The 21,282-nt window shown below is 48.0% G+C and overlaps 2 long non-coding RNA genes and 42 other non-coding genes across 45 annotated transcripts in view; 9 read left to right on the top strand and 35 right to left on the bottom strand.

Moving 5' to 3' along the window:
• The window catches only part of LOC127979065 (uncharacterized), a 232,327-nt gene that overhangs the window by 44,277 nt on the left and 166,768 nt on the right, over nucleotides 1–21,282 (top strand). The window lies entirely within an intron of this gene.
• The window catches only part of LOC127979064 (uncharacterized), a 298,949-nt gene that overhangs the window by 175,427 nt on the left and 102,240 nt on the right, over nucleotides 1–21,282 (bottom strand). The gene's annotated exons all lie outside the window — the stretch shown is intronic.
• Nucleotides 908–979, bottom strand: trnaq-uug (transfer RNA glutamine (anticodon UUG)). Its single transcript has one exon. It is a non-coding gene; the product is annotated as a tRNA-Gln (tRNA).
• trnaf-gaa (transfer RNA phenylalanine (anticodon GAA)) lies at nucleotides 1,115–1,187 on the bottom strand. The gene has a single exon. It is a non-coding gene; the product is annotated as a tRNA-Phe (tRNA).
• On the bottom strand, nucleotides 1,294–1,367 carry trnai-aau (transfer RNA isoleucine (anticodon AAU)). Its single transcript has one exon. It is a non-coding gene; the product is annotated as a tRNA-Ile (tRNA).
• Nucleotides 1,465–1,536, bottom strand: trnap-ugg (transfer RNA proline (anticodon UGG)). The gene has a single exon. It is a non-coding gene; the product is annotated as a tRNA-Pro (tRNA).
• Nucleotides 2,473–2,545, top strand: trnaa-agc (transfer RNA alanine (anticodon AGC)). Its single transcript has one exon. It is a non-coding gene; the product is annotated as a tRNA-Ala (tRNA).
• Nucleotides 3,402–3,473, bottom strand: trnaq-uug (transfer RNA glutamine (anticodon UUG)). The gene has a single exon. It is a non-coding gene; the product is annotated as a tRNA-Gln (tRNA).
• Nucleotides 3,609–3,681, bottom strand: trnaf-gaa (transfer RNA phenylalanine (anticodon GAA)). Its single transcript has one exon. It is a non-coding gene; the product is annotated as a tRNA-Phe (tRNA).
• Nucleotides 3,788–3,861, bottom strand: trnai-aau (transfer RNA isoleucine (anticodon AAU)). The gene has a single exon. It is a non-coding gene; the product is annotated as a tRNA-Ile (tRNA).
• Nucleotides 3,959–4,030, bottom strand: trnap-ugg (transfer RNA proline (anticodon UGG)). Its single transcript has one exon. It is a non-coding gene; the product is annotated as a tRNA-Pro (tRNA).
• Nucleotides 4,967–5,039, top strand: trnaa-agc (transfer RNA alanine (anticodon AGC)). Its single transcript has one exon. It is a non-coding gene; the product is annotated as a tRNA-Ala (tRNA).
• On the bottom strand, nucleotides 5,896–5,967 carry trnaq-uug (transfer RNA glutamine (anticodon UUG)). The gene has a single exon. It is a non-coding gene; the product is annotated as a tRNA-Gln (tRNA).
• trnaf-gaa (transfer RNA phenylalanine (anticodon GAA)) lies at nucleotides 6,103–6,175 on the bottom strand. The gene has a single exon. It is a non-coding gene; the product is annotated as a tRNA-Phe (tRNA).
• trnai-aau (transfer RNA isoleucine (anticodon AAU)) lies at nucleotides 6,282–6,355 on the bottom strand. The gene has a single exon. It is a non-coding gene; the product is annotated as a tRNA-Ile (tRNA).
• Nucleotides 6,453–6,524, bottom strand: trnap-ugg (transfer RNA proline (anticodon UGG)). The gene has a single exon. It is a non-coding gene; the product is annotated as a tRNA-Pro (tRNA).
• trnaa-agc (transfer RNA alanine (anticodon AGC)) lies at nucleotides 7,461–7,533 on the top strand. Its single transcript has one exon. It is a non-coding gene; the product is annotated as a tRNA-Ala (tRNA).
• On the bottom strand, nucleotides 8,390–8,461 carry trnaq-uug (transfer RNA glutamine (anticodon UUG)). Its single transcript has one exon. It is a non-coding gene; the product is annotated as a tRNA-Gln (tRNA).
• trnaf-gaa (transfer RNA phenylalanine (anticodon GAA)) lies at nucleotides 8,597–8,669 on the bottom strand. The gene has a single exon. It is a non-coding gene; the product is annotated as a tRNA-Phe (tRNA).
• trnai-aau (transfer RNA isoleucine (anticodon AAU)) lies at nucleotides 8,776–8,849 on the bottom strand. The gene has a single exon. It is a non-coding gene; the product is annotated as a tRNA-Ile (tRNA).
• Nucleotides 8,947–9,018, bottom strand: trnap-ugg (transfer RNA proline (anticodon UGG)). The gene has a single exon. It is a non-coding gene; the product is annotated as a tRNA-Pro (tRNA).
• On the top strand, nucleotides 9,955–10,027 carry trnaa-agc (transfer RNA alanine (anticodon AGC)). Its single transcript has one exon. It is a non-coding gene; the product is annotated as a tRNA-Ala (tRNA).
• Nucleotides 10,884–10,955, bottom strand: trnaq-uug (transfer RNA glutamine (anticodon UUG)). The gene has a single exon. It is a non-coding gene; the product is annotated as a tRNA-Gln (tRNA).
• On the bottom strand, nucleotides 11,091–11,163 carry trnaf-gaa (transfer RNA phenylalanine (anticodon GAA)). The gene has a single exon. It is a non-coding gene; the product is annotated as a tRNA-Phe (tRNA).
• On the bottom strand, nucleotides 11,270–11,343 carry trnai-aau (transfer RNA isoleucine (anticodon AAU)). The gene has a single exon. It is a non-coding gene; the product is annotated as a tRNA-Ile (tRNA).
• trnap-ugg (transfer RNA proline (anticodon UGG)) lies at nucleotides 11,441–11,512 on the bottom strand. Its single transcript has one exon. It is a non-coding gene; the product is annotated as a tRNA-Pro (tRNA).
• Nucleotides 12,449–12,521, top strand: trnaa-agc (transfer RNA alanine (anticodon AGC)). Its single transcript has one exon. It is a non-coding gene; the product is annotated as a tRNA-Ala (tRNA).
• trnaq-uug (transfer RNA glutamine (anticodon UUG)) lies at nucleotides 13,378–13,449 on the bottom strand. The gene has a single exon. It is a non-coding gene; the product is annotated as a tRNA-Gln (tRNA).
• Nucleotides 13,585–13,657, bottom strand: trnaf-gaa (transfer RNA phenylalanine (anticodon GAA)). The gene has a single exon. It is a non-coding gene; the product is annotated as a tRNA-Phe (tRNA).
• On the bottom strand, nucleotides 13,764–13,837 carry trnai-aau (transfer RNA isoleucine (anticodon AAU)). Its single transcript has one exon. It is a non-coding gene; the product is annotated as a tRNA-Ile (tRNA).
• Nucleotides 13,935–14,006, bottom strand: trnap-ugg (transfer RNA proline (anticodon UGG)). Its single transcript has one exon. It is a non-coding gene; the product is annotated as a tRNA-Pro (tRNA).
• Nucleotides 14,942–15,014, top strand: trnaa-agc (transfer RNA alanine (anticodon AGC)). The gene has a single exon. It is a non-coding gene; the product is annotated as a tRNA-Ala (tRNA).
• On the bottom strand, nucleotides 15,770–15,843 carry trnai-aau (transfer RNA isoleucine (anticodon AAU)). The gene has a single exon. It is a non-coding gene; the product is annotated as a tRNA-Ile (tRNA).
• On the bottom strand, nucleotides 15,941–16,012 carry trnap-ugg (transfer RNA proline (anticodon UGG)). The gene has a single exon. It is a non-coding gene; the product is annotated as a tRNA-Pro (tRNA).
• On the top strand, nucleotides 16,949–17,021 carry trnaa-agc (transfer RNA alanine (anticodon AGC)). Its single transcript has one exon. It is a non-coding gene; the product is annotated as a tRNA-Ala (tRNA).
• On the bottom strand, nucleotides 17,878–17,949 carry trnaq-uug (transfer RNA glutamine (anticodon UUG)). Its single transcript has one exon. It is a non-coding gene; the product is annotated as a tRNA-Gln (tRNA).
• trnaf-gaa (transfer RNA phenylalanine (anticodon GAA)) lies at nucleotides 18,085–18,157 on the bottom strand. The gene has a single exon. It is a non-coding gene; the product is annotated as a tRNA-Phe (tRNA).
• trnai-aau (transfer RNA isoleucine (anticodon AAU)) lies at nucleotides 18,264–18,337 on the bottom strand. Its single transcript has one exon. It is a non-coding gene; the product is annotated as a tRNA-Ile (tRNA).
• Nucleotides 18,435–18,506, bottom strand: trnap-ugg (transfer RNA proline (anticodon UGG)). The gene has a single exon. It is a non-coding gene; the product is annotated as a tRNA-Pro (tRNA).
• Nucleotides 19,443–19,515, top strand: trnaa-agc (transfer RNA alanine (anticodon AGC)). Its single transcript has one exon. It is a non-coding gene; the product is annotated as a tRNA-Ala (tRNA).
• Nucleotides 20,372–20,443, bottom strand: trnaq-uug (transfer RNA glutamine (anticodon UUG)). The gene has a single exon. It is a non-coding gene; the product is annotated as a tRNA-Gln (tRNA).
• On the bottom strand, nucleotides 20,579–20,651 carry trnaf-gaa (transfer RNA phenylalanine (anticodon GAA)). The gene has a single exon. It is a non-coding gene; the product is annotated as a tRNA-Phe (tRNA).
• Nucleotides 20,758–20,831, bottom strand: trnai-aau (transfer RNA isoleucine (anticodon AAU)). Its single transcript has one exon. It is a non-coding gene; the product is annotated as a tRNA-Ile (tRNA).
• Nucleotides 20,929–21,000, bottom strand: trnap-ugg (transfer RNA proline (anticodon UGG)). The gene has a single exon. It is a non-coding gene; the product is annotated as a tRNA-Pro (tRNA).

The following is a 21,282-nucleotide window of genomic DNA, read 5'->3' as shown; positions in this document are numbered from 1 at the left end:
TGGCTCCTGCCCTTTTACTCACACATCCCTAAATCAGTGGTTTTCAATCCTGTCCTGGAGGCATCCCTGCCCTGCACATTTTGCATTTCCCCTCATCTAACACACCAGTTTCAAATCATCAGCTCATTAATAGAGACTGCAAGACCTGATTTGGGTGTGTCTAATAAGGGAGACATACGAAATGTTCAGGACAGGGTTGCCTCCAGGAAAGGTTTGAAAACCATTGCCCTAAAGAGACCGACTGAGCACTGACGCAATGCTGCGACACTCCCACGTTAGCTTTTTTTGGGGCTCACAGCTGCCAAAAAGTATTTCAGACATGGTCCTGTGCAAATTGGTTGCAAAACATTGCCATTTTGCACACAGTTCCCTAAAGCAGTGGTTTTCAAACCTGTCCTGGAGGCACCCCTGCCCTACACATTTTGAATGTTTCCCTCATCTATCACACCTGTTTCAAATCATCAACTCATTGATAGAGACCGCAAGACCTTATTTGGGTGTGTCTAATAAGGCTGTCTGCCTTATTAGACACACCCAAATAAGGTCTTGCGGTCTCTATCAATGAGTTGATGATCAAACTGTGCAGGGCAGGGTGCCTCCAGGACAGGTTTGAAAACCAGTGCCCTAAAGAGACCGACTGGGCATCGATGCAATGCTGCCACAGTCTCTACGTTAGTTAATTTTTTTGGACTCAAAGCTGCCAAAAAGTATTTCAGACATGGTCCTGCGCAAATTGGTTGCAAAAAGTGGTCCCACCGCAATTTGAACTCGGATCACTGGATTCAGAGTGCTAACCATTACACCATGAAACCTTACCTGGAGCAGCCGTTGCTCACAGGGCCACAAAGACTGTCATCAGTGACAACCTAGTGCTGTTTTTATCTTTTCCTGCGGCAAGAAAGCACACAGGTTCCACCGAGATTCGAACTCAGATCGCTGGATTCAAAGCCCAGAGTGCTGACCATTACACCATGGAACCGAAACTGCTTGTTTGGTGGCCAACTGGGAAACAGATAGCTCCGTGGCAGTGGGGAAGCAGTTATACAGAGAAGTTGGAACCCAGTGATTTTTGGTCACTGGCCCGCCTCAAAAAACGGAAAAGAGTGGGAGATTTTGCCGAAACCCGGGATCGAAGCAGGGACCTTTAGATCTTCAGTCTAACGCTCTCCCAACTGAGCTATTTCGGCCACAACAAACTCCTGCTTAGCAAGCAGGGATTTCAGTGAGATCACCCTACTCTTTGTCACAGGAGAAGAGCAGAGCAGAGATGAGCCCCCAGACAATAAAAACAGCTGGTCCGTACGGGGATCGAACCCGCGACCTTGGCGTCATTAGCACCACGCTCTAACCATCTGAGCTAACCGGCCTCGCTTAGTCATGTGTCTCTACCCGATTGAATAAAAAACTGCCTCAATGTTAGGGAACGCAATGAGACCACAAAGCTTCACGTTTTATCGCGACCAAGGGCTCGTCCGGGATTTGAACCCGGGACCTCTCGCACCCAAAGCGAGAATCATACCCCTAGACCAACGAGCCTTCCTGCGCTGGGCCGAGAAAAAAGAGCTAGTGCAGCATCAATAAAAGAAGGAACATGAACTAACGTGGAAGCAATCAAAGACCTCGAGACAGTGTTAAAGGCTAACGAACGCAAGTTGGCCTCTTAACTGACCTAAAAATGTGGCTGTATCTAACATGTAGAGGGATGTTAGGGAGGACAGCTGAAACTGTCAGATGTCACTTAGACCAGCGGTTCTCAATTCCAGTCCTCGAGCCCCCTGCTCTTCAGATTTTGTATGTTTCTCGTATAGCTTCAGACATTTGTTCCATTCAAACGTAAGTGCCCTGAGAAGTGGACATCACATGACATCCCTCTGTGATTCAAGTTCAGAGCGTATGTGTACGTTCAGTTCAAAGTGACTAACACAGAGGTGTACAGAGGTATACAGAGGTATATGATGTCACACTTGTCCATGTGTGAAGACGTTGCGCAGCGCAAATCCGTGAACCAATGTTCCAAAGTGAAGTAAACTTCGACGGATTTCCCCTGCTCAGGGAGTGGGGAGCAATGAACACTGTGTAGGGACCATGTCAATCGCAAGGAGCTCACTTCTAATGAGCTGATTATCCAAATCAGGTGTGCTAACAAAGAGAGACATGCAAAATATGCAGACCTTTGGGGAGCGAGGACTGGAATGGAGAACCGCTTCCTTATTCTTTAAGTCAGTGTGAGAAAAAGAGGTGAGAAGTTGTCTGCGTGACCCGAGTGATGCAAGGTGGTCTGCATAATACAAGAATCCGCACATGCATACTGGCGTAACAAGACCGAGAAGGTCCTTTAACACAAAAGCTAAATCTCTTTGTTAATTCGACAACACAATCGCGGCCAGTGCAAAGGTGCAAGCCCAGAGGAGGGACGGCCTCTTTGCATCAAGCCGGTCATTCGCAGCTATGCTCGTCATTCTTGAAAGGCCAGGGGAATTAGCTCAAATGGTAGAGCGTTCGCTTAGCATGCGAGAGGTAGCGGGATCGATGCCCGCATTCTCCAAGTTGGCTCCTGCCCTTTTACTCACACATCCCTAAATCAGTGGTTTTCAATCCTGTCCTGGAGGCATCCCTGCCCTGCACATTTTGCATTTCCCCTCATCTAACACACCAGTTTCAAATCATCAGCTCATTAATAGAGACTGCAAGACCTGATTTGGGTGTGTCTAATAAGGGAGACATACGAAATGTTCAGGACAGGGTTGCCTCCAGGAAAGGTTTGAAAACCATTGCCCTAAAGAGACCGACTGAGCACTGACGCAATGCTGCGACACTCCCACGTTAGCTTTTTTTGGGGCTCACAGCTGCCAAAAAGTATTTCAGACATGGTCCTGTGCAAATTGGTTGCAAAACATTGCCATTTTACACACAGTTCCCTAAAGCAGTGGTTTTCAAACCTGTCCTGGAGGCACCCCTGCCCTACACATTTTGAATGTTTCCCTCATCTATCACACCTGTTTCAAATCATCAACTCATTGATAGAGACCGCAAGACCTTATTTGGGTGTGTCTAATAAGGCAGACAATCAAACTGTGCAGGGCAGGGTGCCTCCAGGACAGGTTCGAGAACCAGTGCCCTAAAGAGACCGACTGGGCATCGATGCAATGCTGCCACAGTCTCTACGTTAGTTAATTTTTTTGGACTCAAAGCTGCCAAAAAGTATTTCAGACATGGTCCTGCGCAAATTGGTTGCAAAAAGTGGTCCCACCGCAATTTGAACTCGGATCACTGGATTCAGAGTGCTAACCATTACACCATGAAACCTTACCTGGAGCAGCCGTTGCTCACAGGGCCACAAAGACTGTCACCAGTGACAACCTAGTGCTGTTTTTATCTTTTCCTGCGGCAAGAAAGCACACAGGTTCCACCGAGATTCGAACTCAGATCGCTGGATTCAAAGCCCAGAGTGCTGACCATTACACCATGGAACCGAAACTGCTTGTTTGGTGGCCAACTGGGAAACAGATAGCTCCGTGGCAGTGGGGAAGCAGTTATACAGAGAAGTTGGAACCCAGTGATTTTTGGTCACTGGCCCGCCTCAAAAAACGGAAAAGAGTGGGAGATTTTGCCGAAACCCGGGATCGAACCAGGGACCTTTAGATCTTCAGTCTAACGCTCTCCCAACTGAGCTATTTCGGCCACAACAAGCTCCTGCTTAGCAAGCAGGGATTTCAGTGAGATCACCCTACTCTTTGTCACAGGAGAAGAGCAGAGCAGAGATGAGCCCCCAGACAATAAAAACAGCTGGCCAGTACGGGGATCGAACCCGCGACCTTGGCGTTATTAGCACCACGCTCTAACCATCTGAGCTAACCGGCCTCCCTTAGTCATGTGTCTCTACCCGATTGAATAAAAAACTGCCTCAATGTTAGGGAACGCAATGAGACCACAAAGCTTCACGTTTTATCGCGACCAAGGGCTCGTCCGGGATTTGAACCCGGGACCTCTCGCACCCAAAGCGAGAATCATACCCCTAGACCAACGAGCCTTCCTGCGCTGGGCCGAGAAAAAAGAGCTACTGCAGCATCAATAAAAGAAGGAACATGAACTAATGTGGAAGCAATCAAAGACCTCGAGACAGTGTTAAAGGCTAACGAACGCAAGTTGGCCTCTTAACTGACCTAAAAATGTGGCTGTATCTAACATGTAGAGGGATGTTAGGGAGGACAGCTGAAACTGTCAGATGTCACTTAGACCAGCGGTTCTCAATTCCAGTCCTCGAGCCCCCTGCTCTTCAGATTTTGTATGTTTCTCGTATAGCTTCAGACATTTGTTCCATTCAAACGTAAGTGCCCTGAGAAGTGGACATCACATGACATCCCTCCGTGATTCAAGTTCAGAGCGTATGTGTACGTTCAGTTCAAAGTGACTAACACAGAGGTGTACAGAGGTATACAGAGGTATATGATGTCACACTTGTCCATGTGTGAAGACGTTGCGCAGCGCAAATCCGTGAACCAATGTTCCTAAGTGAAGTAAACTTCGACGGATTTCCCCTGCTCAGGGAGTGGGGAGCAATGAACACTGTGTAGGGACCATGTCAATCGCAAGGAGCTCACTTCTAATGAGCTGATTATCCAAATCAGGTGTGCTAACAAAGAGAGACATGCAAAATATGCAGACCTTTGGGGAGCGAGGACTGGAATGGAGAACCGCTTCCTTATTCTTTAAGTCAGTGTGAGAAAAAGAGGTGAGAAGTTGTCTGCGTGACCCGAGTGATGCAAGGTGGTCTGCATAATACAAGAATCCGCACATGCATACTGGCGTAACAAGACCGAGAAGGTCCTTTAACACAAAAGCTAAATCTCTTTGTTAATTCGACAACACAATCGCGGCCAGTGCAAAGGTGCAAGCCCAGAGGAGGGACGGCCTCTTTGCATCAAGCCGGTCATTCGCAGCTATGCTCGTCATTCTTGAAAGGCCAGGGGAATTAGCTCAAATGGTAGAGCGCTCGCTTAGCATGCGAGAGGTAGCGGGATCGATGCCCGCATTCTCCAAGTTGGCTCCTGCCCTTTTACTCACACATCCCTAAATCAGTGGTTTTCAATCCTGTCCTGGAGGCATCCCTGCCCTGCACATTTTGCATTTCCCCTCATCTAACACACCAGTTTCAAATCATCAGCTCATTAATAGAGACTGCAAGACCTGATTTGGGTGTGTCTAATAAGGGAGACATACGAAATGTTCAGGACAGGGTTGCCTCCAGGAAAGGTTTGAAAACCATTGCCCTAAAGAGACCGACTGAGCACTGACGCAATGCTGCGACACTCCCACGTTAGCTTTTTTTGGGGCTCACAGCTGCCAAAAAGTATTTCAGACATGGTCCTGTGCAAATTGGTTGCAAAACATTGCCATTTTACACACAGTTCCCTAAAGCAGTGGTTTTCAAACCTGTCCTGGAGGCACCCCTGCCCTACACATTTTGAATGTTTCCCTCATCTATCACACCTGTTTCAAATCATCAACTCATTGATAGAGACCGCAAGACCTTATTTGGGTGTGTCTAAAAAGGCAGACAATCAAACTGTGCAGGGCAGGGTGCCTCCAGGACAGGTTTGAAAACCAGTGCCCTAAAGAGACCGACTGGGCATCGATGCAATGCTGCCACAGTCTCTACGTTAGTTAATTTTTTTGGACTCAAAGCTGCCAAAAAGTATTTCAGACATGGTCCTGCGCAAATTGGTTGCAAAAAGTGGTCCCACCGCAATTTGAACTCGGATCACTGGATTCAGAGTGCTAACCATTACACCATGAAACCTTACCTGGAGCAGCCGTTGCTCACAGGGCCACAAAGACTGTCACCAGTGACAACCTAGTGCTGTTTTTATCTTTTCCTGCGGCAAGAAAGCACACAGGTTCCACCGAGATTCGAACTCAGATCGCTGGATTCAAAGCCCAGAGTGCTGACCATTACACCATGGAACCGAAACTGCTTGTTTGGTGGCCAACTGGGAAACAGATAGCTCCGTGGCAGTGGGGAAGCAGTTATACAGAGAAGTTGGAACCCAGTGATTTTTGGTCACTGGCCCGCCTCAAAAAACGGAAAAGAGTGGGAGATTTTGCCGAAACCCGGGATCGAACCAGGGACCTTTAGATCTTCAGTCTAACGCTCTCCCAACTGAGCTATTTCGGCCACAACAAGTTTCTGCTTAGCAAGCAGGGATTTCAGTGAGATCACCCTACTCTTTGTCACAGGAGAAGAGCAGAGCAGAGATGAGCCCCCAGACAATAAAAACAGCTGGCCAGTACGGGGATCGAACCCGCGACCTTGGCGTTATTAGCACCACGCTCTAACCATCTGAGCTAACCGGCCTCCCTTAGCCATCTGTCTCTACCCGATTGAATAAAAAACTGCCTCAATGTTAGTGAACGCAATGAGACTACAAAGCTTCACGTTTTATCGCGACCAAGGGCTCGTCCGGGATTTGAACCCGGGACCTCTCGCACCCAAAGCGAGAATCATACCCCTAGACCAACGAGCCTTCCTGTGCTGGGCCGAGAAAAAAGAGCTACTGCAGCATCAATAAAAGAAGGAACATGAACTAACGTGGAAGCAATCAAAGACCTCGAGACAGTGTTAAAGGCTAACGAACGCAAGTTGGCCTCTTAACTGACCTAAAAATGTGGCTGTATCTAACATGTAGAGGGATGTTAGGGAGGACAGCTGAAACTGTCAGATGTCACTTAGACCAGCGGTTCTCAATTCCAGTCCTCGAGCCCCCTGCTCTTCAGATTTTGTATGTTTCTCGTATAGCTTCAGACATTTGTTCCATTCAAACGTAAGTGCCCTGAGAAGTGGACATCACATGACATCCCTCCGTGATTCAAGTTCAGAGCGTATGTGTACGTTCAGTTCAAAGTGACTAACACAGAGGTGTACAGAGGTATACAGAGGTATATGATGTCACACTTGTCCATGTGTGAAGACGTTGCGCAGCGCAAATCCGTGAACCAATGTTCCAAAGTGAAGTAAACTTCGACGGATTTCCCCTGCTCAGGGAGTGGGGAGCAATGAACACTGTGTAGGGACCATGTCAATCGCAAGGAGCTCACTTCTAATGAGCTGATTATCCAAATCAGGTGTGCTAACAAAGAGAGACATGCAAAATATGCAGACCTTTGGGGAGCGAGGACTGGAATGGAGAACCGCTTCCTTATTCTTTAAGTCAGTGTGAGAAAAAGAGGTGAGAAGTTGTCTGCGTGACCCGAGTGATGCAAGGTGGTCTGCATAATACAAGAATCCGCACATGCATACTGGCGTAACAAGACCGAGAAGGTCCTTTAACACAAAAGCTAAATCTCTTTGTTAATTCGACAACACAATCGCGGCCAGTGCAAAGGTGCAAGCCCAGAGGAGGGACGGCCTCTTTGCATCAAGCCGGTCATTCGCAGCTATGCTCGTCATTCTTGAAAGGCCAGGGGAATTAGCTCAAATGGTAGAGCGCTCGCTTAGCATGCGAGAGGTAGCGGGATCGATGCCCGCATTCTCCAAGTTGGCTCCTGCCCTTTTACTCACACATCCCTAAATCAGTGGTTTTCAATCCTGTCCTGGAGGCATCCCTGCCCTGCACATTTTGCATTTCCCCTCATCTAACACACCAGTTTCAAATCATCAGCTCATTAATAGAGACTGCAAGACCTGATTTGGGTGTGTCTAATAAGGGAGACATACGAAATGTTCAGGACAGGGTTGCCTCCAGGAAAGGTTTGAAAACCATTGCCCTAAAGAGACCGACTGAGCACTGACGCAATGCTGCGACACTCCCACGTTAGCTTTTTTTGGGGCTCACAGCTGCCAAAAAGTATTTCAGACATGGTCCTGTGCAAATTGGTTGCAAAACATTGCCATTTTACACACAGTTCCCTAAAGCAGTGGTTTTCAAACCTGTCCTGGAGGCACCCCTGCCCTACACATTTTGAATGTTTCCCTCATCTATCACACCTGTTTCAAATCATCAACTCATTGATAGAGACCGCAAGACCTTATTTGGGTGTGTCTAAAAAGGCAGACAATCAAACTGTGCAGGGCAGGGTGCCTCCAGGACAGGTTTGAAAACCAGTGCCCTAAAGAGACCGACTGGGCATCGATGCAATGCTGCCACAGTCTCTACGTTAGTTAATTTTTTTGGACTCAAAGCTGCCAAAAAGTATTTCAGACATGGTCCTGCGCAAATTGGTTGCAAAAAGTGGTCCCACCGCAATTTGAACTCGGATCACTGGATTCAGAGTGCTAACCATTACACCATGAAACCTTACCTGGAGCAGCCGTTGCTCACAGGGCCACAAAGACTGTCACCAGTGACAACCTAGTGCTGTTTTTATCTTTTCCTGCGGCAAGAAAGCACACAGGTTCCACCGAGATTCGAACTCAGATCGCTGGATTCAAAGCCCAGAGTGCTGACCATTACACCATGGAACCGAAACTGCTTGTTTGGTGGCCAACTGGGAAACAGATAGCTCCGTGGCAGTGGGGAAGCAGTTATACAGAGAAGTTGGAACCCAGTGATTTTTGGTCACTGGCCCGCCTCAAAAAACGGAAAAGAGTGGGAGATTTTGCCGAAACCCGGGATCGAACCAGGGACCTTTAGATCTTCAGTCTAACGCTCTCCCAACTGAGCTATTTCGGCCACAACAAGTTTCTGCTTAGCAAGCAGGGATTTCAGTGAGATCACCCTACTCTTTGTCACAGGAGAAGAGCAGAGCAGAGATGAGCCCCCAGACAATAAAAACAGCTGGCCAGTACGGGGATCGAACCCGCGACCTTGGCGTTATTAGCACCACGCTCTAACCATCTGAGCTAACCGGCCTCCCTTAGCCATCTGTCTCTACCCGATTGAATAAAAAACTGCCTCAATGTTAGTGAACGCAATGAGACTACAAAGCTTCACGTTTTATCGCGACCAAGGGCTCGTCCGGGATTTGAACCCGGGACCTCTCGCACCCAAAGCGAGAATCATACCCCTAGACCAACGAGCCTTCCTGTGCTGGGCCGAGAAAAAAGAGCTACTGCAGCATCAATAAAAGAAGGAACATGAACTAACGTGGAAGCAATCAAAGACCTCGAGACAGTGTTAAAGGCTAACGAACGCAAGTTGGCCTCTTAACTGACCTAAAAATGTGGCTGTATCTAACATGTAGAGGGATGTTAGGGAGGACAGCTGAAACTGTCAGATGTCACTTAGACCAGCGGTTCTCAATTCCAGTCCTCGAGCCCCCTGCTCTTCAGATTTTGTATGTTTCTCGTATAGCTTCAGACATTTGTTCCATTCAAACGTAAGTGCCCTGAGAAGTGGACATCACATGACATCCCTCCGTGATTCAAGTTCAGAGCGTATGTGTACGTTCAGTTCAAAGTGACTAACACAGAGGTGTACAGAGGTATACAGAGGTATATGATGTCACACTTGTCCATGTGTGAAGACGTTGCGCAGCTCAAATCCGTGAACCAATGTTCCAAAGTGAAGTAAACTTCGACGGATTTCCCCTGCTCAGGGAGTGGGGAGCAATGAACACTGTGTAGGGACCATGTCAATCGCAAGGAGCTCACTTCTAATGAGCTGATTATCCAAATCAGGTGTGCTAACAAAGAGAGACATGCAAAATATGCAGACCTTTGGGGAGCGAGGACTGGAATGGAGAACCGCTTCCTTATTCTTTAAGTCAGTGTGAGAAAAAGAGGTGAGAAGTTGTCTGCGTGACCCGAGTGATGCAAGGTGGTCTGCATAATACAAGAATCCGCACATGCATACTGGCGTAACAAGACCGAGAAGGTCCTTTAACACAAAAGCTAAATCTCTTTGTTAATTCGACAACACAATCGCGGCCAGTGCAAAGGTGCAAGCCCAGAGGAGGGACGGCCTCTTTGCATCAAGCCGGTCATTCGCAGCTATGCTCGTCATTCTTGAAAGGCCAGGGGAATTAGCTCAAATGGTAGAGCGCTCGCTTAGCATGCGAGAGGTAGCGGGATCGATGCCCGCATTCTCCAAGTTGGCTCCTGCCCTTTTACTCACACATCCCTAAATCAGTGGTTTTCAATCCTGTCCTGGAGGCATCCCTGCCCTGCACATTTTGCATTTCCCCTCATCTAACACACCAGTTTCAAATCATCAGCTCATTAATAGAGACTGCAAGACCTGATTTGGGTGTGTCTAATAAGGGAGACATACGAAATGTTCAGGACAGGGTTGCCTCCAGGAAAGGTTTGAAAACCATTGCCCTAAAGAGACCGACTGAGCACTGACGCAATGCTGCAACACTCCCACGTTAGCTTTTTTTGGGGCTCACAGCTGCCAAAAAGTATTTCAGACATGGTCCTGTGCAAATTGGTTGCAAAACATTGCCATTTTACACACAGTTCCCTAAAGCAGTGGTTTTCAAACCTGTCCTGGAGGCACCCCTGCCCTACACATTTTGAATGTTTCCCTCATCTATCACACCTGTTTCAAATCATCAACTCATTGATAGAGACCGCAAGACCTTATTTGGGTGTGTCTAATAAGGCAGACAATCAAACTGTGCAGGGCAGGGTGCCTCCAGGACAGGTTCGAGAACCAGTGCCCTAAAGAGACCGACTGGGCATCGATGCAATGCTGCCACAGTCTCTACGTTAGTTAATTTTTTTGGACTCAAAGCTGCCAAAAAGTATTTCAGACATGGTCCTGCGCAAATTGGTTGCAAAAAGTGGTCCCACCGCAATTTGAACTCGGATCACTGGATTCAGAGTGCTAACCATTACACCATGAAACCTTACCTGGAGCAGCCGTTGCTCACAGGGCCACAAAGACTGTCACCAGTGACAACCTAGTGCTGTTTTTATCTTTTCCTGCGGCAAGAAAGCACACAGGTTCCACCGAGATTCGAACTCAGATCGCTGGATTCAAAGCCCAGAGTGCTGACCATTACACCATGGAACCGAAACTGCTTGTTTGGTGGCCAACTGGGAAACAGATAGCTCCGTGGCAGTGGGGAAGCAGTTATACAGAGAAGTTGGAACCCAGTGATTTTTGGTCACTGGCCCGCCTCAAAAAACGGAAAAGAGTGGGAGATTTTGCCGAAACCCGGGATCGAACCAGGGACCTTTAGATCTTCAGTCTAACGCTCTCCCAACTGAGCTATTTCGGCCACAACAAGCTCCTGCTTAGCAAGCAGGGATTTCAGTGAGATCACCCTACTCTTTGTCACAGGAGAAGAGCAGAGCAGAGATGAGCCCCCAGACAATAAAAACAGCTGGCCAGTACGGGGATCGAACCCGCGACCTTGGCGTTATTAGCACCACGCTCTAACCATCTGAGCTAACCGGCCTCCCTTAGCCGTCTGTCTCTACCCGATTGAATAAAAAACTGCCTCAATGTTAGGGAACGCAATGAGACCACAAAGCTTCACGTTTTATCGCGACCAAGGGCTCGTCCGGGATTTGAACCCGGGACCTCTCGCACCCAAAGCGAGAATCATACCCCTATACCAACGAGCCTTCCTGCGCTGGGCCGAGAAAAAAGAGCTACTGCAGCATCAATAAAAGAAGGAACATGAACTAACGTGGAAGCAATCAAAGACCTCGAGACAGTGTTAAAGGCTAACGAACGCAAGTTGGCCTCTTAACTGACCTAAAAATGTGGCTGTATCTAACATGTAGAGGGATGTTAGGGAGGACAGCTGAAACTGTCAGATGTCACTTAGACCAGCGGTTCTCAATTCCAGTCCTCGAGCCCCCTGCTCTTCAGATTTTGTATGTTTCTCGTATAGCTTCAGACATTTGTTCCATTCAAACGTAAGTGCCCTGAGAAGTGGACATCACATGACATCCCTCCTTGATTCAAGTTCAGAGCGTATGTGTACGTTCAGTTCAAAGTGACTAACACAGAGGTGTACAGAGGTATACAGAGGTATATGATGTCACACTTGTCCATGTGTGAAGACGTTGCGCAGCGCAAATCCGTGAACCAATGTTCCTAAGTGAAGTAAACTTCGACGGATTTCCCCTGCTCAGGGAGTGGGGAGCAATGAACACTGTGTAGGGACCATGTCAATCGCAAGGAGCTCACTTCTAATGAGCTGATTATCCAAATCAGGTGTGCTAACAAAGAGAGACATGCAAAATATGCAGACCTTTGGGGAGCGAGGACTGGAATGGAGAACCGCTTCCTTATTCTTTAAGTCAGTGTGAGAAAAAGAGGTGAGAAGTTGTCTGCGTGACCCGAGTGATGCAAGGTGGTCTGCATAATACAAGAATCCGCACATGCATACTGGCGTAACAAGACCGAGAAGGTCCTTTAACACAAAAGCTAAATCTCTTTGTTAATTCGACAACACAATCGCGGCCAGTGCAAAGGTGCAAGCCCAGAGGAGGGACGGCCTCTTTGCATCAAGCCGGTCATTCGCAGCTATGCTCGTCATTCTTGAAAGGCCAGGGGAATTAGCTCAAATGGTAGAGCGCTCGCTTAGCATGCGAGAGGTAGCGGGATCGATGCCCGCATTCTCCAAGTTGGCTCCTGCCCTTTTACTCACACATCCCTAAATCAGTGGTTTTCAATCCTGTCCTGGAGGCATCCCTGCCCTGCACATTTTGCATTTCCCCTCATCTAACACACCAGTTTCAAATCATCAGCTCATTAATAGAGACTGCAAGACCTGATTTGGGTGTGTCTAATAAGGGAGACATACGAAATGTTCAGGACAGGGTTGCCTCCAGGAAAGGTTTGAAAACCATTGCCCTAAAGAGACCGACTGAGCACTGACGCAATGCTGCGACACTCCCACGTTAGCTTTTTTTGGGGCTCACAGCTGCCAAAAAGTATTTCAGACATGGTCCTGTGCAAATTGGTTGCAAAACATTGCCATTTTACACACAGTTCCCTAAAGCAGTGGTTTTCAAACCTGTCCTGGAGGCACCCCTGCCCTACACATTTTGAATGTTTCCCTCATCTATCACACCTGTTTCAAATCATCAACTCATTGATAGAGACCGCAAGACCTTATTTGGGTGTGTCTAATAAGGCAGACAATCAAACTGTGCAAGGCAGGGTGCCTCCAGGACAGGTTCGAGAACCAGTGCCCTAAAGAGACCGACTGGGCATCGATGCAATGCTGCCACAGTCTCTACGTTAGTTAATTTTTTTGGACTCAAAGCTGCCAAAAAGTATTTCAGACATGGTCCTGCGCAAATTGGTTGCAAAAAGTGGTCCCACCGCAATTTGAACTCGGATCACTGGATTCAGAGTGCTAACCATTACACCATGAAACCTTACCTGGAGCAGCCGTTGCTCACAGGGCCACAAAGACTGTCACCAGTGACAACCTAGTGCTGTTTTTATCTTTTCCTGCGGCAAGAAAGCACACAGGTTCCACCGAGATTCGAACTCAGATCGCTGGATTCAAAGCCCAGAGTGCTGACCATTACACCATGGAACCGAAACTGCTTGTTTGGTGGCCAACTGGGAAACAGATAGCTCCGTGGCAGTGGGGAAGCAGTTATACAGAGAAGTTGGAACCCAGTGATTTTTGGTCACTGGCCCGCCTCAAAAAACGGAAAAGAGTGGGAGATTTTGCCGAAACCCGGGATCGAACCAGGGACCTTTAGATCTTCAGTCTAACGCTCTCCCAACTGAGCTATTTCGGCCACAACAAGCTCCTGCTTAGCAAGCAGGGATTTCAGTGAGATCACCCTACTCTTTGTCACAGGAGAAGAGCAGAGCAGAGATGAGCCCCCAGACAATAAAAACAGCTGGCCAGTACGGGGATCGAACCCGCGACCTTGGCGTTATTAGCACCACGCTCTAACCATCTGAGCTAACCGGCCTCCCTTAGCCATCTGTCTCTACCCGATTGAATAAAAAACTGCCTCAATGTTAGGGAACGCAATGAGACCACAAAGCTTCACGTTTTATCGCGACCATGGGCTCGTCCGGGATTTGAACCCGGGACCTCTCGCACCCAAAGCGAGAATCATACCCCTAGACCAACGAGCCTTCCTGCGCTGGGCCGAGAAAAAGAGCTACTGCAGCATCAATAAAAGAAGGAACATGAACTAACGTGGAAGCAATCAAAGACCTCGAGACAGTGTTAAAGGCTAACGAACGCAAGTTGGCCTCTTAACTGACCTAAAAATGTGGCTGTATCTAACATGTAGAGGGATGTTAGGGAGGACAGCTGAAACTGTCAGATGTCACTTAGACCAGCGGTTCTCAATTCCAGTCCTCGAGCCCCCTGCTCTTCAGATTTTGTATGTTTCTCGTATAGCTTCAGACATTTGTTCCATTCAAACGTAAGTGCCCTGAGAAGTGGACATCACATGACATCCCTCCGTGATTCAAGTTCAGAGCGTATGTGTACGTTCAGTTCAAAGTGACTAACACAGAGGTGTACAGAGGTATACAGAGGTATATGATGTCACACTTGTCCATGTGTGAAGACGTTGCGCAGCGCAAATCCGTGAACCAATGTTCCTAAGTGAAGTAAACTTCGACGGATTTCCCCTGCTCAGGGAGTGGGGAGCAATGAACACTGTGTAGGGACCATGTCAATCGCAAGGAGCTCACTTCTAATGAGCTGATTATCCAAATCAGGTGTGCTAACAAAGAGAGACATGCAAAATATGCAGACCTTTGGGGAGCGAGGACTGGAATGGAGAACCGCTTCCTTATTCTTTAAGTCAGTGTGAGAAAAAGAGGTGAGAAGTTGTCTGCGTGACCCGAGTGATGCAAGGTGGTCTGCATAATACAAGAATCCGCACATGCATACTGGCGTAACAAGACCGAGAAGGTCCTTTAACACAAAAGCTAAATCTCTTTGTTAATTCGACAACACAATCGCGGCCAGTGCAAAGGTGCAAGCCCAGAGGAGGGACGGCCTCTTTGCATCAAGCCGGTCATTCGCAGCTATGCTCGTCATTCTTGAAAGGCCAGGGGAATTAGCTCAAATGGTAGAGCGCTCGCTTAGCATGCGAGAGGTAGCGGGATCGATGCCCGCATTCTCCAAGTTGGCTCCTGCCCTTTTACTCACACATCCCTAAATCAGTGGTTTTCAATCCTGTCCTGGAGGCATCCCTGCCCTGCACATTTTGCATTTCCCCTCATCTAACACACCAGTTTCAAATCATCAGCTCATTAATAGAGACTGCAAGACCTGATTTGGGTGTGTCTAATAAGGGAGACATACGAAATGTTCAGGACAGGGTTGCCTCCAGGAAAGGTTTGAAAACCATTGCCCTAAAGAGACCGACTGAGCACTGACGCAATGCTGCGACACTCCCACGTTAGCTTTTTTTGGGGCTCACAGCTGCCAAAAAGTATTTCAGACATGGTCCTGTGCAAATTGGTTGCAAAACATTGCCATTTTACACACAGTTCCCTAAAGCAGTGGTTTTCAAACCTGTCCTGGAGGCACCCCTGCCCTACACATTTTGAATGTTTCCCTCATCTATCACACCTGTTTCAAATCATCAACTCATTGATAGAGACCGCAAGACCTTATTTGGGTGTGTCTAATAAGGCAGACAATCAAACTGTGCAGGGCAGGGTGCCTCCAGGACAGGTTTGAAAACCAGTGCCCTAAAGAAACCGACTGGATCGAACCAGGGACCTTTAGATCTTCAGTCTAACGCTCTCCCAACTGAGCTATTTCGGCCACAACAAGCTCCTGCTTAGCAAGCAGGGATTTCAGTGAGATCACCCTACTCTTTGTCACAGGAGAAGAGCAGAGCAGAGATGAGCCCCCAGACAATAAAAACAGCTGGCCAGTACGGGGATTGAACCCGCGACCTTGGCGTTATTAGCACCACGCTCTAACCATCTGAGCTAACCGGCCTCCCTTAGCCATCTGTCTCTACCCGATTGAATAAAAAACTGCCTCAATGTTAGTGAACGCAATGAGACTACAAAGCTTCACGTTTTATCGCGACCAAGGGCTCGTCCGGGATTTGAACCCGGGACCTCTCGCACCCAAAGCGAGAATCATACCCCTAGACCAACGAGCCTTCCTGCGCTGGGCCGAGAAAAAAGAGCTACTGCAGCATCAATAAAAGAAGGAACATGAACTAACGTGGAAGCAATCAAAGACCTCGAGACAGTGTTAAAGGCTAACGAACGCAAGTTGGCCTCTTAACTGACCTAAAAATGTGGCTGTATCTAACATGTAGAGGGATGTTAGGGAGGACAGCTGAAACTGTCAGATGTCACTTAGACCAGCGGTTCTCAATTCCAGTCCTCGAGCCCCCTGCTCTTCAGATTTTGTATGTTTCTCGTATAGCTTCAGACATTTGTTCCATTCAAACGTAAGTGCCCTGAGAAGTGGACATCACATGACATCCCTCCGTGATTCAAGTTCAGAGCGTATGTGTACGTTCAGTTCAAAGTGACTAACACAGAGGTGTACAGAGGTATACAGAGGTATATGATGTCACACTTGTCCATGTGTGAAGACGTTGCGCAGGGCAAATCCGTGAACCAATGTTCCTAAGTGAAGTAAACTTCGACGGATTTCCCCTGCTCAGGGAGTGGGGAGCAATGAACACTGTGTAGGGACCATGTCAATCGCAAGGAGCTCACTTCTAATGAGCTGATTATCCAAATCAGGTGTGCTAACAAAGAGAGACATGCAAAATATGCAGACCTTTGGGGAGCGAGGACTGGAATGGAGAACCGCTTCCTTATTCTTTAAGTCAGTGTGAGAAAAAGAGGTGAGAAGTTGTCTGCGTGACCCGAGTGATGCAAGGTGGTCTGCATAATACAAGAATCCGCACATGCATACTGGCGTAACAAGACCGAGAAGGTCCTTTAACACAAAAGCTAAATCTCTTTGTTAATTCGACAACACAATCGCGGCCAGTGCAAAGGTGCAAGCCCAGAGGAGGGACGGCCTCTTTGCATCAAGCCGGTCATTCGCAGCTATGCTCGTCATTCTTGAAAGGCCAGGGGAATTAGCTCAAATGGTAGAGCGCTCGCTTAGCATGCGAGAGGTAGCGGGATCGATGCCCGCATTCTCCAAGTTGGCTCCTGCCCTTTTACTCACACATCCCTAAATCAGTGGTTTTCAATCCTGTCCTGGAGGCATCCCTGCCCTGCACATTTTGCATTTCCCCTCATCTAACACACCAGTTTCAAATCATCAGCTCATTAATAGAGACTGCAAGACCTGATTTGGGTGTGTCTAATAAGGGAGACATACGAAATGTTCAGGACAGGGTTGCCTCCAGGAAAGGTTTGAAAACCATTGCCCTAAAGAGACCGACTGAGCACTGACGCAATGCTGCGACACTCCCACGTTAGCTTTTTTTGGGGCTCACAGCTGCCAAAAAGTATTTCAGACATGGTCCTGTGCAAATTGGTTGCAAAACATTGCCATTTTACACACAGTTCCCTAAAGCAGTGGTTTTCAAACCTGTCCTGGAGGCACCCCTGCCCTACACATTTTGAATGTTTCCCTCATCTATCACACCTGTTTCAAATCATCAACTCATTGATAGAGACCGCAAGACCTTATTTGGGTGTGTCTAATAAGGCAGACAATCAAACTGTGCAAGGCAGGGTGCCTCCAGGACAGGTTCGAGAACCAGTGCCCTAAAGAGACCGACTGGGCATCGATGCAATGCTGCCACAGTCTCTACGTTAGTTAATTTTTTTGGACTCAAAGCTGCCAAAAAGTATTTCAGACATGGTCCTGCGCAAATTGGTTGCAAAAAGTGGTCCCACCGCAATTTGAACTCGGATCACTGGATTCAGAGTGCTAACCATTACACCATGAAACCTTACCTGGAGCAGCCGTTGCTCACAGGGCCACAAAGACTGTCACCAGTGACAACCTAGTGCTGTTTTTATCTTTTCCTGCGGCAAGAAAGCACACAGGTTCCACCGAGATTCGAACTCAGATCGCTGGATTCAAAGCCCAGAGTGCTGACCATTACACCATGGAACCGAAACTGCTTGTTTGGTGGCCAACTGGGAAACAGATAGCTCCGTGGCAGTGGGGAAGCAGTTATACAGAGAAGTTGGAACCCAGTGATTTTTGGTCACTGGCCCGCCTCAAAAAACGGAAAAGAGTGGGAGATTTTGCCGAAACCCGGGATCGAACCAGGGACCTTTAGATCTTCAGTCTAACGCTCTCCCAACTGAGCTATTTCGGCCACAACAAGCTCCTGCTTAGCAAGCAGGGATTTCAGTGAGATCACCCTACTCTTTGTCACAGGAGAAGAGCAGAGCAGAGATGAGCCCCCAGACAATAAAAACAGCTGGCCAGTACGGGGATCGAACCCGCGACCTTGGCGTTATTAGCACCACGCTCTAACCATCTGAGCTAACCGGCCTCCCTTAGCCATCTGTCTCTACCCGATTGAATAAAAAACTGCCTCAATGTTAGGGAACGCAATGAGACCACAAAGCTTCACGTTTTATCGCGACCAAGGGCTCGTCCGGGATTTGAACCCGGGACCTCTCGCACCCAAAGCGAGAATCATACCCCTAGACCAATGAGCCTTCCTACGCTGGGCCGAGAAAAAAGAGCTACTGCAGCATCAATAAAAGAAGGATCATGAACTAACGTGGAAGCAATCAAAGACCTCGAGACAGTGTTAAAGGCTAACGAACGCAAGTTGGCCTCTTAACTGACCTAAAAATGTGGCTGTATCTAACATGTAGAGGGATGTTAGGGAGGACAGCTGAAACTGTCAGATGTCACTTAGACCAGCGGTTCTCAATTCCAGTCCTCGAGCCCCCTGCTCTTCAGATTTTGTATGTTTCTCGTATAGCTTCAGACATTTGTTCCATTCAAACGTAAGTGCCCTGAGAAGTGGACATCACATGACATCCCTCCGTGATTCAAGTTCAGAGCGTATGTGTACGTTCAGTTCAAAGTGACTAACACAGAGGTGTACAGAGGTATACAGAGGTATATGATGTCACACTTGTCCATGTGTGAAGACGTTGCGCAGCGCAAATCCGTGAACCAATGTTCCTAAGTGAAGTAAACTTCGACGGATTTCCCCTGCTCAGGGAGTGGGGAGCAATGAACACTGTGTAGGGACCATGTCAATCGCAAGGAGCTCACTTCTAATGAGCTGATTATCCAAATCAGGTGTGCTAACAAAGAGAGACATGCAAAATATGCAGACCTTTGGGGAGCGAGGACTGGAATGGAGAACCGCTTCCTTATTCTTTAAGTCAGTGTGAGAAAAAGAGGTGAGAAGTTGTCTGCGTGACCCGAGTGATGCAAGGTGGTCTGCATAATACAAGAATCCGCACATGCATACTGGCGTAACAAGACCGAGAAGGTCCTTTAACACAAAAGCTAAATCTCTTTGTTAATTCGACAACACAATCGCGGCCAGTGCAAAGGTGCAAGCCCAGAGGAGGGACGGCCTCTTTGCATCAAGCCGGTCATTCGCAGCTATGCTCGTCATTCTTGAAAGGCCAGGGGAATTAGCTCAAATGGTAGAGCGCTCGCTTAGCATGCGAGAGGTAGCGGGATCGATGCCCGCATTCTCCAAGTTGGCTCCTGCCCTTTTACTCACACATCCCTAAATCAGTGGTTTTCAATCCTGTCCTGGAGGCATCCCTGCCCTGCACATTTTGCATTTCCCCTCATCTAACACACCAGTTTCAAATCATCAGCTCATTAATAGAGACTGCAAGACCTGATTTGGGTGTGTCTAATAAGGGAGACATACGAAATGTTCAGGACAGGGTTGCCTCCAGGAAAGGTTTGAAAACCATTGCCCTAAAGAGACCGACTGAGCACTGACGCAATGCTGCGACACTCCCACGTTAGCTTTTTTTGGGGCTCACAGCTGCCAAAAAGTATTTCAGACATGGTCCTGTGCAAATTGGTTGCAAAACATTGCCATTTTACACACAGTTCCCTAAAGCAGTGGTTTTCAAACCTGTCCTGGAGGCACCCCTGCCCTACACATTTTGAATGTTTCCCTCATCTATCACACCTGTTTCAAATCATCAACTCATTGATAGAGACCGCAAGACCTTATTTGGGTGTGTCTAATAAGGCAGACAATCAAACTGTGCAAGGCAGGGTGCCTCCAGGACAGGTTCGAGAACCAGTGCCCTAAAGAGACCGACTGGGCATCGATGCAATGCTGCCACAGTCTCTACGTTAGTTAATTTTTTTGGACTCAAAGCTGCCAAAAAGTATTTCAGACATGGTCCTGCGCAAATTGGTTGCAAAAAGTGGTCCCACCGCAATTTGAACTCGGATCACTGGATTCAGAGTGCTAACCATTACACCATGAAACCTTACCTGGAGCAGCCGTTGCTCACAGGGCCACAAAGACTGTCACCAGTGACAACCTAGTGCTGTTTTTATCTTTTCCTGCGGCAAGAAAGCACACAGGTTCCACCGAGATTCGAACTCAGATCGCTGGATTCAAAGCCCAGAGTGCTGACCATTACACCATGGAACCGAAACTGCTTGTTTGGTGGCCAACTGGGAAACAGATAGCTCCGTGGCAGTGGGGAAGCAGTTATACAGAGAAGTTGGAACCCAGTGATTTTTGGTCACTGGCCCGCCTCAAAAAACGGAAAAGAGTGGGAGATTTTGCCGAAACCCGGGATCGAACCAGGGACCTTTAGATCTTCAGTCTAACGCTCTCCCAACTGAGCTATTTCGGCCACAACAAGCTCCTGCTTAGCAAGCAGGGATTTCAGTGAGATCACCCTACTCTTTGTCACAGGAGAAGAGCAGAGCAGAGATGAGCCCCCAGACAATAAAAACAGCTGGCCAGTACGGGGATCGAACCCGCGACCTTGGCGTTATTAGCACCACGCTCTAACCATCTGAGCTAACCGGCCTCCCTTAGTCATCTGTCTCTACCCGATTGAATAAAAAACTGCCTCAATGTTAGGGAACGCAATGAGACCACAAAGCTTCACGTTTTATCGCGACCATGGGCTCGTCCGGGATTTGAACCCGGGACCTCTCGCACCCAAAGCGAGAATCATACCCCTAGACCAACGAGCCTTCCTGCGCTGGGTCGAGAAAAAAGAGCTACTGCAGCATCAATAAAAGAAGGAACATGAACTAACGTGGAAGCAATCAAAGACCTCGAGACAGTGTTAACGGCTAACGAACGCAAGTTGGCCTCTTAACTGACCTAAAAATGTGGCTGTATCTAACATGTAGAGGGATGTTAGGGAGGACAGCTGAAACTGTCAGATGTCACTTAGACCAGCGGTTCTCAATTCCAGTCCTCGAGCCCCCTGCTCTTCAGATTTTGTATGTTTCTCGTATAGCTTCAGACAT

This window comes from Carassius gibelio, chromosome B19 (assembly GCF_023724105.1).
Source record: "Carassius gibelio isolate Cgi1373 ecotype wild population from Czech Republic chromosome B19, carGib1.2-hapl.c, whole genome shotgun sequence".
NCBI classification, from domain to species: domain Eukaryota; kingdom Metazoa; phylum Chordata; class Actinopteri; order Cypriniformes; family Cyprinidae; genus Carassius; species Carassius gibelio.
This window is presented reverse-complemented; position numbering and strand designations above follow the sequence as displayed.